We start from the raw sequence: 15,245 nt of genomic DNA on the forward strand, positions 1-15,245 counted from the left end.
TAAAGATGTTCAGTTTTCTGTATGCAGCCCTCATTGACTTTAACAGCAAGATGCCACTTCAGTCTTATTTGTAGGTTTGTGGACAGGCTGCATGGGAGAAGGGAAAATGGCAATGGGAAAAGAAGGTTGTAAAGTTTTGAAGGCTAAATTTTGAAGTTTATGTTTCAGTGGAGTTTATTATTATTGACTATGGAGGTATACTTCATATACTGCCAATGTACTCACACACATTTAAAATGTATAGTTTAAGAGTTTTGATAAAGGTATAAAACATCCATAAAAACACTACTTCAGTCAAAATATGTCCTGTTTTGATGACCACAAAAGATTCCTTTGCCCCTTCCTAGTCAATTTCCTTCATATTGCTATTCCTAAGCAACCACTGACCTTCCTTCTGTCATTATGGATTCGATTGTCTTTTCTAGAGTTTCAAGCAAACGTAACAGTATATGCTCTTTTGAGTCTGGTTTCTTTCACGCCACAGAGTGATTTTGAGATTTAGTCACACTGTATGTGTTTGTTGTTTCGTCTTTCTTGTTGCTGAGTACTGTATCATTATATATACATACATTACCATTAGTGTATCTGTTTAACAGCTGATAGACATTTGGGTTATATCCAGTTTGGAGTAAGGCTGCTATGAATAGCAAGTCTCTATGCGGACATATAGTTTGATGTCTCTTAGATAAATACCCAGAAATGGAAAGATTGGATCATATAGGAGGTATATGTGCAACTGTTAAAGAAACTGCCTAGCTGTTTTTCATAGTGATTTGACCATTTCACATCCATGCTAGCAAAGCTTAAGCATTCCATTTGCTTCACATCCTTGTCAACATTTGGTATGATCAATCTTTTTAATTTTCGCTATTCTTATAGGTATAAAGTCAGAACTTATTACAGTTAAATCTTGCATTTTCCTGATGAATGGCAAGCCTCTTTTCATATCCTTATTGGCTACTCAAATTTATTACTTTGTGAAGTATCAGTTGGAATTTTTTTGTGCTTTTAAATAAGTCGTCTGCTGATAAAGGTTTCTTCATACATCTTAGACATGAATTTTCTTATATATGTGCTATAAATATTTTCTCACAGTCAATGATTTCTTTTTATGGTGTCTTTTGAAGAGCAAATGTTTCTAATTTTGACCAAATCCAGTGATTTTTCTCATATGCTCTGATATGCTCAAATATTTTTTTATGCCTACCTCAAATGGCAACCCACTCCAGTGTTCTTGCCTGGAGAATCCCAGGGATGGGCGAGCCTGGTGGGCTTCTGTCTATGGGGTCACACAGAATCGGACACGACTGAAGTGACTTAGCAGCAAGATAACAGTATTTCCATCCAAAAAATTTATAATCTTGTTACCTGCAGAGCTATGGTTAATTATTGTGTAGAATTAATTTTGTGTAGAATGAAGTGAAAATTGAGGTTATTTTTTTCTAGTTGTTCCAAATCATTTGTGGAGAAGACATTCCTTTTTCATTGGTAATTTGTGAAAAATGAATGTTTGATATATTTCTGGATCCTAGATTCTGTTCTATTTATCTATTTTTATATCAATACAACATTGTCTTGGTTAATATAGCCTTAAGTAGGACATGAAATTAGAAACATAAGCATTTAAACTTGATAGTTTTAAGTGCAAAAGACACTAAAGTGCAGGGAACATGTGTTTGATCCCTGCTCCTGGAAGAGTTCACATGCTGCATGGCAATAAGCCCATGTGCCACAACTACTAAAGGCCCATGTGCCTAAAGCCTTTGCTTTTCTTGAGCCTGTGCAACAAGAGAAGCCACCATAATGAGAAGCCCAAGCACCGCAACTGGAGATTAGCCCCTACTCGCTGTAACTCGAGAAAACCCATGCACAGCAACAAAGATCCAGTACTGCCAAAAATAAATAAATAAAATTTAAAAAACAAGCAAATTCAGGGTGTTACCTCTCATCTGAGCTTTATTCTAGTAGGGGGAGGCCTTTTGAAATCTGTGATAATTCTTTCAGATGGTAAAAATCAGGCCCACTTTATACCAATTATTTTTTTGTCATTTGCATTAGTGCAGAAGTATTAAGGTTTCATTTGCAAATAGACACCACCAGTGTAAGTTTGAGAACAATAAGAAATATTTGGTAGCAACTGATATATTAATGTGTGTATAAGTTATCCCAGTAAGGAAGACTTCTTTTTATAAAAAGTTTGATTAAAAAACTATGAAGCAGTGACTCAGACCAACTTTGGTAAATCAATTTATAGAACATTCCCAGCCAGAACTGGCTCCTGTTTGGTCAGGAGTGTTTTTATCTGACTTATTTGAAGTTGAAGCCAGCAGTACTCAGGATTTCAAAGGCCCCTAATATTTCTCCACACTGGAGCAACGCCTGGAGCTGTCCACAGATGGACCAAGTTCTGCAATAACAAAATAGTCTGCTAGGATAAGTTTGCTTTTTTTTTTCTTTTTCATGGACTGCTAGTCAAGTCTTTTCTTTCCTCACACAATCACTTCATACAGGGTTCCTACCTTTTAAGCTTATTTTCTCACCAAAGCTATTCCTCAGAAATTATTGATTTACATGAACTTCCTACGAATAATAGTAATTTTAATAAGGAATAGCATTCCTTGAACATTTAAAGAGTTGTAAGCTCTTTAAACGAGTTGCTTTGTTTCATCTGTACAGCAATCCTTTGAATTACGTATTTTACTATTTCTTCTTCTAGGAAACTGGGACTTGGAGAGGATAAGTAATTTCCCTATAGACATCCAGCAAGTGACAGATCCAGGATTCAAATTCAGGGTTCTGGAGCACCAGAGCCTGTGATCCTAAGTGCTACACATACTATGTGTATGGAACCAATGGGTCCTGGAGTTTCCAGTTCATCTAGAATCAGGATGGTCATATTTCCAAAGTAGTAAATTATTGGAATTATGATACATAGATGTATAGATACACACATCAATGCACATTTATTTACAAACATACACATATATACACTATATGTATATGTATGCACACACATACACAGATGTCCATAAAACTACCCATGAAGTGATACTTCCATGGTAGCCCCCTGCCTCTGTCACTTCCTGTAGCCTTCCAATGTCTTTGAGTGAATTGGTGTTTACATCAGGACTTTCTTTTGTTCTTTCCGTGTTCAGGTGGTTCACCTCTCTACAGATTTTGGGTTCAGGTAGAGCCCTTCATAAACTTTGGTATAGGCAAGGTAAACAAAAAAAGATTGCTTTCCTCTCTCTAAGATATAGCATGTTTAAAATAAGGGTTTTTGGCCCCTACATCCTGTTATAACAGGGCTCAGCCAAGTTGACATTCAGAGTCAACCATTGCAACTTCTAAGGCAAACGAGTATACTTGTCATCTGACAGTTCTTTGAATGTTGGCCAAACATACAACAGCCACAAAACAATGTGTTCATACGTTTTCCAAAAGGAAATTCTTTAGCCAGTTCTACTTGCTCTCTTTTTCTTGGGCTCATATGATGTCCACCCTGCCCTGTGAAGGGTGATCAATCAGATTATGATTGGTTGCTCTACTCTGGGCATTGCCTCTTATGCCTTTTAATGACATCAATCCTTTCTTTCACTTTGTTGTTCTATATATCTCTGAGCCCCAGAGCAGGAGCTGGCATTCCAATTCCTGTATCAGGGAAGGGATACAGAATGGGGAGACAGATAGCTCTTAGTGGGGATGCATTTACAGTCCACTTATCAAATAACTTTTCACTTTCCACTTTCACACATTGGAGAAGGAAATGGCAACCCACTCCAGTGTTCTTGCCTGGAGAATCCCAGGGACAGGGGAGCCTGGTGGGTTTCCGTCTATGGGGTCACACAGAGTCGGACACGACTGAAGTGACTTAGCAGTAGCAGCAGCAGTATCGAATAGCTCCGCAGACTGCAGATGTCCTCTCATGAGGTGATAGGCTGAAGGAGGTTTGGATCTAGCTGCCTGGGACCCGACCCCTTCTCACCACTTCCTCTCCTGCTCTTACTCAGCCAGTGTTATACAGTCAGTTGACTGGAGAATAGTCACACAATTGAGTTGAAGTTGAAAGTAGAAACAGTTGTTCTCTCCAGTTCTTGTTTCCAAATTCTGTACATTCATGGGTGTCATTCCACCTCGGTTCCTAACTCATCTCTCTGTGCAGTCCATGGCTTTCTAGGGTCCCATACTCTGGTGTCCCCATAGGCCATGAAGTTCACAGGCTCCAAACATACTCCTTACTCTGTCCCAGTTAGCCTATATCTGTGCTGTGTGTTTGTCATTTCTCTAGGCTGGTATTCCCACTTGGGCCATGGATAAATGGATTCAAAAGGAGGTGTTAATAACCTATAACAGCTCTGATGGTCTTCCTAGATAATACATATAAGGGCTGTCTTCAACCTGGCTTTGCCTATTTGCATCTATGTATTTTTTTAATATTAAAAAGTATATTACTTCTGATTTTGGATAAAATCTCTACCAGTTTTCTTTTCATTCAGTATAATTTAGCACAAATCTTCTGAGTGCTGAAAGCATATCAGTCATCACCATACCTAGAACTGTCTGAGCTCTGACAGTGACAACACAAAACCATGCCATCAAGAAGCTTTCACTCGAAAGGGAAGTGTAGATGTGGATGCACTAATCTGTGTACTAGCGAAGGTTTAGTGCCATATTAGAATTACAAATGGCTTTGAGATCCCTGAGGAAGGAGTCATTAATTCCAGCTGGGATGAAAGCTCCAGTTTTACAGGTTCAATTGAGTAGAATCTGAAGTATGAGAAAATATCTGCCAGATAAAGATATGCCTATTTCAGAGCTGCTTCTGAACCATACACTTAATATGTACCTTTTGTGCTGCATGTTGTTGAGAAGACACATCCTTCAGTCTTCAATGAGTGGAAATGGTCCACACTACTTCCTGGGTAATTCAGACTAGGTTATTCAGGGCAAACTTCCTGTTTAAACAATAATAATAATAAAAAATGCAGGGTTAAAGCCACTACCACCATCAACAAAAACAAAATCCATTTCTTTAAACAACACTGACAAGTTGAAAATATAGTGGCTAGCTGCCAGGCCAGTTTTGGAAAGATAAGGTGAATCAGATATGTAAGTAGGATATCCAAGTACCAAAATAATTTGTTTGGGAACATCTGTCCCTGCTGCACATGTAGGTTTTATCAGCAGCCTTGGGGTAGAAGGGACCATCAGGACAAGTATAGATAAGAACTAAACCTATTATTAAAATTGTCAGATAGGATACAGTACATTCAATTAAACTAATTTCAACTAAATAACTAAATTATTTAATTATTAATTATGTTCCTTGAAATATTAGGGATATATTTGTATTTATAAAATGGTTCATTGTTAAAGAAAGAAAGAAAGTGAAGTTGCTCAGTCGTGTCTGACTCTTTGCGACCCCATGGACTTAGCCCACCAGGCTTCTCCATTCATTGAATTTTCTAGGCAAGAATACTGGAGTGGGTTGCCATTTCCTTCTCCAGGGGATCTTCCTGGCCCAGGGATCGAACCCAGGTCTCCCACATTGCAGGCAGATGCTTTACCGTCTGAGCCACTTGTGGAATTCAAATGTAACTGCGTGCTTTACTTATGAATCCTAAATCTGTAAAATGTCACCAGTACTTGACCTCGAACCTTGAACTTCAAATAAAGCTACCCTGCTTTGAGCAGAGCAGAAGAACAAAAGAAAAATCATCTTTAGGATTTTGTGGCCACAGGTACATGGCTGGAGTTGGTCAAGGAACTTCTACCCATGAACTTAGTTGAGAAGGCAACTTCTGTTAGGGGTCCAGGGTACCTTGGCAGAAGCAGGCACACTATCTCACTGGCAGAAAACAAAGTAAATTCTGGTCCCAGAACGCCCTCACAAATAATTGTCCAGGAGAAATAATTACCAAGCTATGAAAGATAACCAAGAATACAAGAAAACAGGCAACCTGAACAAGAACCAGCAGAAACAGGAGTGATATCACCAAGATGGCAAAGTAGGAGACCCCAGCCTCCATCCCTTCACAAAGATCAACAATTAGACAGCTCTGTGAGAAACTTCAGCAACATAATGGAACAAAGATGAGAATAACTGTATAAAAAAGGAAGGAAGAACAGCTTCATTTTGTTTGCATCATCTCATACCACAGACTGGCAAAGGAACTCTCCAACTATAAGGAGTTCTCTATGCCCAGAAAAGGACAGGAGGATGTGACCAGCTTCAGCAGCTTTTGGGGCACTGCATGAAAGATCCGCTTTATTCCTACCCAGAAACCTGCAAAGCTGAGAGGTGTAGAGATGGCTGGGAATGAGGAAGAAGAGCAGGGTCACCAATATTAGCCACATTGCAGAAGCAACCACAGTTCTTTGGTGACTTGCTCTAGAGTCCTGGTAACTTTTACTACTGAAGAAGACAATGCCTACCATGACCACTCTGGACTCCCTGCAGATTTCACGTTTTATCCTACAGGTGTTTGTATTCACAGACATCAGCCACCTGAGTCCCTCCCAAGTTTACCTCTCCACCTCCACCCCTGCTGGGATCTATACTGGCCACCAGCCCAGGCCTCTGCCACTGCCTGAGTGCAAGAAGCCAGCTTGGACTCCTGTGGCTGACCATCTCCGCTGTGTGTGGATCTGGGGCTGTGCACCTGCATGCTGCTGGCCTGACTCCTGTCACTGGCCTCTACTGCTGTGTGCCTGCCAGTGTTGAGATCGTGATGCAATGGGAATTTATGATGACAGCCAATGCCCCAACAAATGCCTGTGGGTCTAGATTTGGCCCCAGCTAGCCCCTTCAGCTGCACATCCCTGGCCTGATTCCCTGCACTAGCCTCCACTGCTATGCATGCACCAGTGAGGAGACCCGGCAGATACAGGATTGCACACCTATACCAGGACCTCCCAGCTTCCAGTGTGCCAGAATTAGATCCTGGTCCTACCTCCTTAATCACCTGTTGGCCCACACCACTATGTAGGTGTCTGAAACTGGCCTCTGCCACTACACAGCCATCTGCAACTAGCCACAACAGCAGGTGTGTGTAAACCACCAGCTCCAGACAACACTGCTGCCTGCCCAGATCCCTCACCACTGGACCTGAACTTGCTGTTGAGGACCCCAACAGCCCCTGAACCACTGTAGATCCCCTACAGTTCTACCAATAACCACCCAGTTGTTGGTGCTGTGGATCCCAGCAGCCTGCGCCAATGAGACATCACAACCCCCAAGACCTGGAGCCATCACATACCTCTGCTATTGGTGCCCTCCACCACTAGACCTTGGGTTACAGCATATTCCAATATCCCCTTCCTTCAAGTGAAGGTTTTTTCTTACTAAAGTCAGTCCATAAAGCTGGGAGAAGGTGAGAGCTTCTTCAAATGTGCAGACACCCATGCAAGGCTATAGGGATCACAAAACAATCAGGGAAAGGTGACACCACTAAAGGAGCATGGTAAATCTGTAGTAACTGAACCCAAAGAAATGGAGATCTGAGAATTCCCAACAAAGAATTCAAAATAATTATTTTGAAGATGCTCAGAGAACTACAAGAGACACAGATAAACAATTTAATGAAATCAAGGAAACTATGTAAGAACAAAATGAAAAGTTCAACAAAGTAATCCGTTCCCTTCCGTCACTCAGTCATGTCCGACTCTATGCAACCCCGTGGACTGTAGCCTACCAGGCTTCTCCATCCATGGGATTCTCCAGGCAAGAATACTGGACTGAGTTACTGTTTCCTTCTCCAGGGGATCTTCCCGACCCAGGGATTGAACCCGGGTCTCCCGCACTGGAGGCAGACGCTTTAACCTCTGAGCCACCAGTAATATAAAACATAAAAAAGACCAAACCAAAATTTGTAGCTGAATACAATGGACTGAATTGAAGAATTTAATAAAGAGTTTCAACAGCAGACTGGACCAAACAGAAGAAAGAATCAGTGAGCTTGAAAATGGGTTATTTGAAATTATCCAGTCAGAAGAGCAAAAAGTATAAAGAATGAAAGGAAAAAAGTGTTTAGGATTTATTAGACACTGGCAATAGAGCAATCTAGGCATCACTGGGGTCCCAGTAGAAAAGAGAGAACTTTTTTAAACATAAAATTTCCAAGAACTTCCTAACTCTGGGGAGATTCCAATCTCCTAAATCCAAGTTTATGAAGCTAATAGTTTAATTAGTTTTATAATTTCAATCCAAAATGAACTTCTCCAAAATATATTATAATAAAACTGCTTAAAACTGAAGATAAGGAGAGAATTTTAAAAGCAGCAAGAAGAATTCTCTCATACAAGGGAAAACCATAAGGCCTTCAGTGGATTTCTAGCATAAACCTTGCAGGCCAAGGTATGAGTAGGATTATATATTCAGAGAAAAAATAAAAAACCCACCAAGAATACTTTAGCCAGCAAAGATGCTCTTCAGAAATATAGGTGGGATAAAGACTTTTCCACATGTGTATCCAAAAGAAATGAAATCTCTATGTTGAAGAGATGTTTGTACTCCCATGTTGTGCATTGCAACACTATTCACAATAGTCAGGGCATGAAGACAATCTAAGTGTCCATTGATGGATGAATAGATAAAGAAAAATTTCCTGATATATATATATATAGTTCAGTTCAGTTCAGTCGCTCAGTCGTGTCTGAATATTTGTGACCCCATGAATCACAGCACGCCAGGCCTCCTGTCCATCACCAACTCCCGGAGTTCACTCAAACTCATGTCCATTGAGTTGGTGATGCCATCCAGCCATCTCATTCTCTGTCGTCCTCTTCTCCTCCCGCCCCCAATCCTTCCCAGCATCAGAGTCTTTTCCAGTGAGTCAACTCGTTGCATGAGGTGGCCAAAGTATTGCAGTTTCAGCTTTAGCATCAGTCCTTCCAATGAACACCCAGGACTGATCTCCTTTAGAATGGACTGGTTGGATCTCCTTGCAATCCAAGGGACTCTCAAGAGTCTTCTCCAGCGCCATAGTTCAAAAGCTTCAATTCTTCGTCTCTCTCTGATGTATTTCACTTAGCATAATGCCCTCATTGTCCATCAATGTTGTCACAAATAGCAGGATAAGTCATAAAAAGAAAGAAATCTTGCTATTTGTGACAAGATTGATGGACAATGAGGGCATTATGCTAAGTGAAATACATCAGAGAGAGAAAGACAGACCCTATCTAATCTCACTTAAAGGTGGAATCTAAAAACATCCAACTCACAAATTGAGAATAAAAATGGTGTTTGCTAAGGACTAAAAAGTGGGAGAAATGGAGAGATATTAGTCAAAGGGTACAAAGATTCAGTTAAAAGATCGATTAGTTGCAGGGATCTGATATATTCCATGGTGACTATAGTTAACAATATTGTATACTTGAAAGTTGCTATGAGAGTAGAGCTCAAATGTTCTCAGCAACAAAGACAGATGGTAGTTATGTGAAGGGAAGGATGTGTTAACTAACCTTATTCTGGTAAACATTTCTCAACATATGCATGTATCAAATCATCACACTGTACATCTTAAACTTGCACAATGTTATGTATCAATCATATTTCAGTAAAGCTGGAATAGAGAACCTGAGAAACAAAAGGCATTAGAAAATGCCTGATGTATAATTCAAATGTTTGAATTATCATATGCAGATTTTGAATAACCCAATTTATTGTATTTATAGAAAAATTGATGAGCTTTAACGTATTTTCAAGGTGACTTACCAAATTTGGCAAAAAGAACCAAATAGAACTTCTATAAGTGAAAAGTATAGAGGACTCTTGAGAGTCCCTTATACTGCAAGGAGATCCAACCAGTCCATTCTAAAGGAGATCAATCCTGGATGTTCATTGGAGGGACTGATGCTAAAGCTGAAACTGCAATACTTTGGCCACTTCATGCGACGAGTTGACTCACTGGAAAAGACTCTGATGCTGGGAAAGGTTGGGGGCAGGAGGAGAAGGGGACGACGGAGAATGAGATGGCTGGATGGCATCACCGACTCTATGGACATGAGTTTGAGTGTACTCCGGGAGTTGGTGATGGACAGGGAGGCCTGGCGTGCTGTGATTCATGGGGTTGCGGAGAGTCGGACATGACTGAGCGACTGAACTGAACTGAACTGATAACATCCAAAATTAAAAGCTGTTGGACTGCAGATTGGACTTAGTAAAAAAGATAATTAGAAAAACTGAAATCAGGTTCAGTTCAGTTCAGTTGCTCAGTCGTGTCCAACTCTTTGCGACCCCATGAATCACAGCACACCAGGCCTCCCTGTTCATCACCAACTCCCAGAGTTCACTTAGACTCATGTCCATCGAGTCCGTGATGCCATCCAGCCATCTCATTCTCTGTCGTCGCCTTCTCCTCCCACCCCCAATCCCTCCAAGCATCAGAGTCTTTTCTAGTGAGTCAACTCATCGCACAAGGTGGCCAAAGTATTGGAGTTTCAGCTTTAGCATCAGTTCTTCCAATGAACACCCAGGATCGATCTCCTTTAAACGGACTGGTTGGATCTCCTTGCAGTCTAGAAATGATCAAATTTAGCACAAATCCCACATGTATCTGCATTTGTTCTTCACTGTGACTCTCAAAAAATGAGACAAATTGGAAACATATAGGCATTCCTCCCCCAATGAGTAGCTTATACCCAATCTTAATAAAACTGGTTCACAGTTGAGTAATTTCAATGATAGAAAAAAAAATTCATGAAGCAAAATTTTTACAAAGTTAGAGGCTAATTATCCTTATTTTCAAGAGTCTGATCCTTGATCTAAAAAACAAGAAAGAGAATATACTGAAACCCACTATTAATAAATGAGACTTTAGTAAAGTGATTGATGCAAGTGAACTATACTCAAATCAAGAGGTTTCTGATATATTTAAATAACCAGTTAGAAAACCTGTAATGTGTGTACTAATGTAATTAATATGGTATTTATGAAAACTATATCTGAGAACTACTGAGCATCATGCATTTTATGTTTTGAGGTACAAAGTATAAATAGTGTGAATATTAATTTTCTTATTTTTTATATTGAAAAGATATGTGTATATTTTCCCCCAAAAGATCAGTGATGTGGTATATTACAGATAGACATGGACCATGGAGCAGATTCATGGCACTACATGTATTTATTCCAAAAACAATCATTATGTTAATGCTACATTTTAACATTCAAATGAATATAAAGTTTTCTTTTTATTTTGCTTTAATAAATATGTGTATTGATTTTTAATCTTCATTTTTATAGTTTTATTTTGAAATAACTTTTTAATTGAATAATTTTATTCATGATATTAATTTTCTACAAATGAATCTGTATCATTATTTAATCTAAATCAAAATTTCAATTTTAAGTCAGCAAAAGATTATTTATAAATGTGTACCTATATTTTTGTGTATATGTGTGTATAAATGTGTATGTATACATACATATATACATACATATATATACATGTATGTATATATGTTTGTAAATATGTATGTATATTTGTTAAAGTTAGTTAAGTTGCTCAGTTGTGTCCGACTCTTTGCGACCCCGTGGACTGTAGCCCACCAGGCTCCTCCATCCATGGGATTCTCCAGGCAAGAATACTGGAGTGGGTTGCCATTTCCTTCTCCAGGGGATCTTCCTGACCCAGGGATTGAACCCAGGTCTCCCACATTGCAGGCAGACGCTTTAACCTCTGAGCCATCAGGGAAGTGTGTATATATACATATATAGAGAGAGAACACTGCTGTAGGAATATATGAAAGTTCAGTTCAGTTCAGTCACTCAGTCGTGTCCAACTCTCTGCGACCCCATGAATCACAGCACACCAGGCCTCCCTGTCCATCACCAAATCCCGGAGTTCACTCACTCATGTCCACAGAGTTGGTGATGCCATCCAGCCATCTCGTTCTCTGTCGTCCCCTTCTCCTCCCGTCCCCAACCTTTCCCAGCATCAGAGTCTTTTCCAGTGAGTCAACTCGTTGCATGAGGTGGCCAAAGTATTGCAGTTTCAACTTTAGCATCAGTCCTTCCAATGAACACCCAGGATTGATCTCCTTTAGAATGGACTGGTTGGATCTCCTTGCAGTCCAAGGGACTCTCAAGAGTCTTTTCCAACACCACAGTTCAAAAGCATCGATTCTTCGGCGATCAGCTTTCTTCACAGTCCAACTCTCACATCCATACATGACCACTGGAAAAACCATAGCCTTGACTAGACGGGCCTTGGTTGGGAAAGTAATGTCTCTGCTTTTTAATATACTATCAAGGTTGGTCATAACTTTCCTTCCAAGGAGTAAGTGTCTTTTAATTTCATGACTGCAATCAGCATCCGCAGTGATTTTGGAGCTCAAAAATATAAAGTCTGACACTGTTTCCACTGTTTTTCCATCTATCTCCCATGAAGTGATGGGACCAGATGCCATGATCTTTGTGTTCTGAATGTTGAGCTTCAAGCCAATAGTATGTGACAAAAGAGGCCATTCAAATCAGTGGAGAAAGATTGAATTTGTCATTAGATGAAGTTGGTATATCTGACAAACCATTTGTTTTTAGAGAGAAAAAATAATTTCTCTCTCTTGCACTTTTTAAACAAAAATACTTATTTATTTGGCTTCACTGGGTCTTAGTTGCTGCATGTGGGGTCCAGGGATCGAGCCCCTGCTTTGGGAGCATGGAGTCTTAGCCACTGGACCACCAGGGAAGTTCCCCTCTTTCTTTCACTCTTACATAAAAGAACCAAAATATTAAAATTTTTAAAAAAGCCTTTGGGTTTTATTATTATTGTTTCCTATTACATGTTTTTATATAATTTTTTTAAAACCTTGGGGTTTAGGAGAACTTTCTAAGCCTGACACAAATATTAGAACAGAGAGACTCCTTTATAGATGTTGCTGCTGCTGCTGCTAAGTCACTTCACTCGTGTCCGACTCTGTGTGACCCCATAGAAGGAAACCCACCAGGCTCCCCCATCCCTGGGATTCTCCAGGCAAGAACACTGGAGTGGGTTGCCATTTCCTTCTCCAATGTGTGAAAGTGAAAAGTGAAAGTGAAGTCGCTCAGTCGTGTCCGACCCTTAGCGACCCCATGGACTGTAGCCTACCAGGTTTCTCCGTCCATGGGATTCTCCAGGCAAGAATACTGGAGTGGGTTACCATCTCCTTCTCCAGGGGATCTTCCCGACCCAGAGATCGAACCTGGGTCTCCCTCATTGGAGGCAGACTCTTTAACCTCTGAGCCACCAGGGAAGCCCAAAAAAATCAGAAATAAAAGATGAAAAATGGAAATTTCCATATGTATAACTGACAAAGGGTTATATCAGTTACATCATGCAAAATGCCAAGCTGGATGAATCATAAGCTAGAATCAATATTGCCAGGAGAAATATCAACAACCTCAGATATGCAGGTGATACAACTGTAATATCAGAAAATGAACAGGAACTAAAGAGCCTCTAGATGAGGGTGAAAGAGGAGAGTGAAAAAGCTGGCTTAAAACTCAACATTCCAAAAACTAAGATGATGCTATCTGGTCCCATCACTTCATTGCAAATAGAAGGGGAAAAAGTGGAAGCAGTGACAGATTTTACTTTCTTGTGCTTCAAAATCACTGTGGACTGTGACTGCAGCCATGAAATTAAAAGATGCTTGGGGCTCTCTGCTCCTGCCCGATCGACAGATAGCCGTAACTTCTGTGCTGTGCCAGCCGCATCCCTGAGACAAGATGGTGAAGGTCGGAGTGAACGGATTCGGCCGCATCGGGCGCCTGGTCACCAGGGCTGCTTTTAATTCTGGCAAAGTGGACATCGTCGCCATCAATGACCCCTTCATTGACCTTCACTACATGGTCTACATGTTCCAGTATGATTCCACCCACGGCAAGTTCCACGGCACAGTCAAGGCAGAGAACGGGAAGCTGGTCATCAATGGAAAGGCCATCACCATCTTCCAGGAGCGAGATCCCGCCAACATCAAGTGGGGTGATGCTGGTGCGGAGTACGTGGTGGAGTCCACTGGGGTCTTCACTACCATGGAGAAGGCTGGGGCTCACTTGAAGGGTGGTGCTAAGAGGGTCATCATCTCTGCGCCTTCTGCCGATGCCCCCATGTTTGTGATGGGTGTGAACCACGACAAGTATAACAACACCCTCAAGATTGTCAGCAATGCGTCCTGCACCACCAACTGCTTGGCCCCCCTGGCCAAGGTCATCCATGACCACTTTGGCATCGTGGAGGGACTTATGACCACCGTCCATGCCATCACTGCCACCCAGAAGACTGTGGATGGCCCCTCTGGGAAGCTGTGGCGTGATGGCCGAGGGGCTGCCCAGAACATCATCCTTGCTTCTACTGGCGCTGCCAAGGCCGTGGGCAAGGTCATCCCTGAGCTCAACGGGAAGCTCACTGGCATGGCCTTCCACGTCCCCACCCCCAACGTGTCGGCTGTGGATCTGACCTGCCGCCTGGAGAAACCTGCCAAGTATGATGAGATCAAGAAGGTGGTGAAGCAGGCGTCAGAGGGCCCCCTCAAGGGCATTCTAGGCTACACTGAGGACCAGGTTGTCTCCTGCAACTTCAACAGTGACACTCACTCTTCTACCTTCGACGCTGGGGCTGGCATTGCCCTCAACGACCACTTTGTCAAGCTCATTTCCTGGTACGACAATGAATTCGGCTACAGCAATAGGGTGGTGGACCTCATGGTCCACATGGCCTCCAAGGAGTAAGGTCCCCAGACCCCCAGCCCCAGCAGGAGCACGAGAGGAAGAGTTCCTCAGCTGCTGGGGAGTCCTTGCCCCACCTCAGTCCTCCACCACACTGAGAATCTCCCGACCTCCATACGGTTTCCATCCCCAAGGCCCTGAGGAAGGGGAGGGGCTTAGGGAGCCCTGCCTTGTCATGTACCATCAATAAAAGTACCCTATACCCCCCAAAAAAATAAATAAATAAAAGATGCTTGGAAGGAAAGCTATGACAATCCTAGACAGCATATTAAAAAACAGAGACATTACTTTGCCAACAAAGGTCAATCTAGTCAAAGCTATGGTTTTTCCATTTGTCATGTATGGATGTGAGAGTTGGTCCATAGAGAAGACTGAACCCTGAAGAATTGATGCTTTCAAATTGCAGTGCTGGAAAAGACTCTTGAGAGTCCCTTTGACAGCAAGAAGATCAAAGCAGTCAACCCTAAAGGAAATAAACCTTGAATATTCATTGGAAGGACTGATATTGAAACTGAAGCTCCAATACTTTGGCCACCTA

General features: G+C 41.4%; 1 pseudogene; it reads left to right on the forward strand.

Annotated features, from left to right (window-relative positions):
• The first annotated feature begins 13,636 nt into the window (after positions 1-13,636).
• Positions 13,637-14,901, forward strand: LOC129538353 (glyceraldehyde-3-phosphate dehydrogenase pseudogene; annotated as a pseudogene).
• Positions 14,902-15,245: the final 344 nt, after the last annotated feature.

The sequence above is a fragment of the Moschus berezovskii genome, chromosome 2 (genome assembly GCF_049115385.1).
Source record: "Moschus berezovskii isolate FMDL1 chromosome 2, NW_MosBer_1.0, whole genome shotgun sequence".
NCBI lineage: Eukaryota > Metazoa > Chordata > Mammalia > Artiodactyla > Moschidae > Moschus > Moschus berezovskii.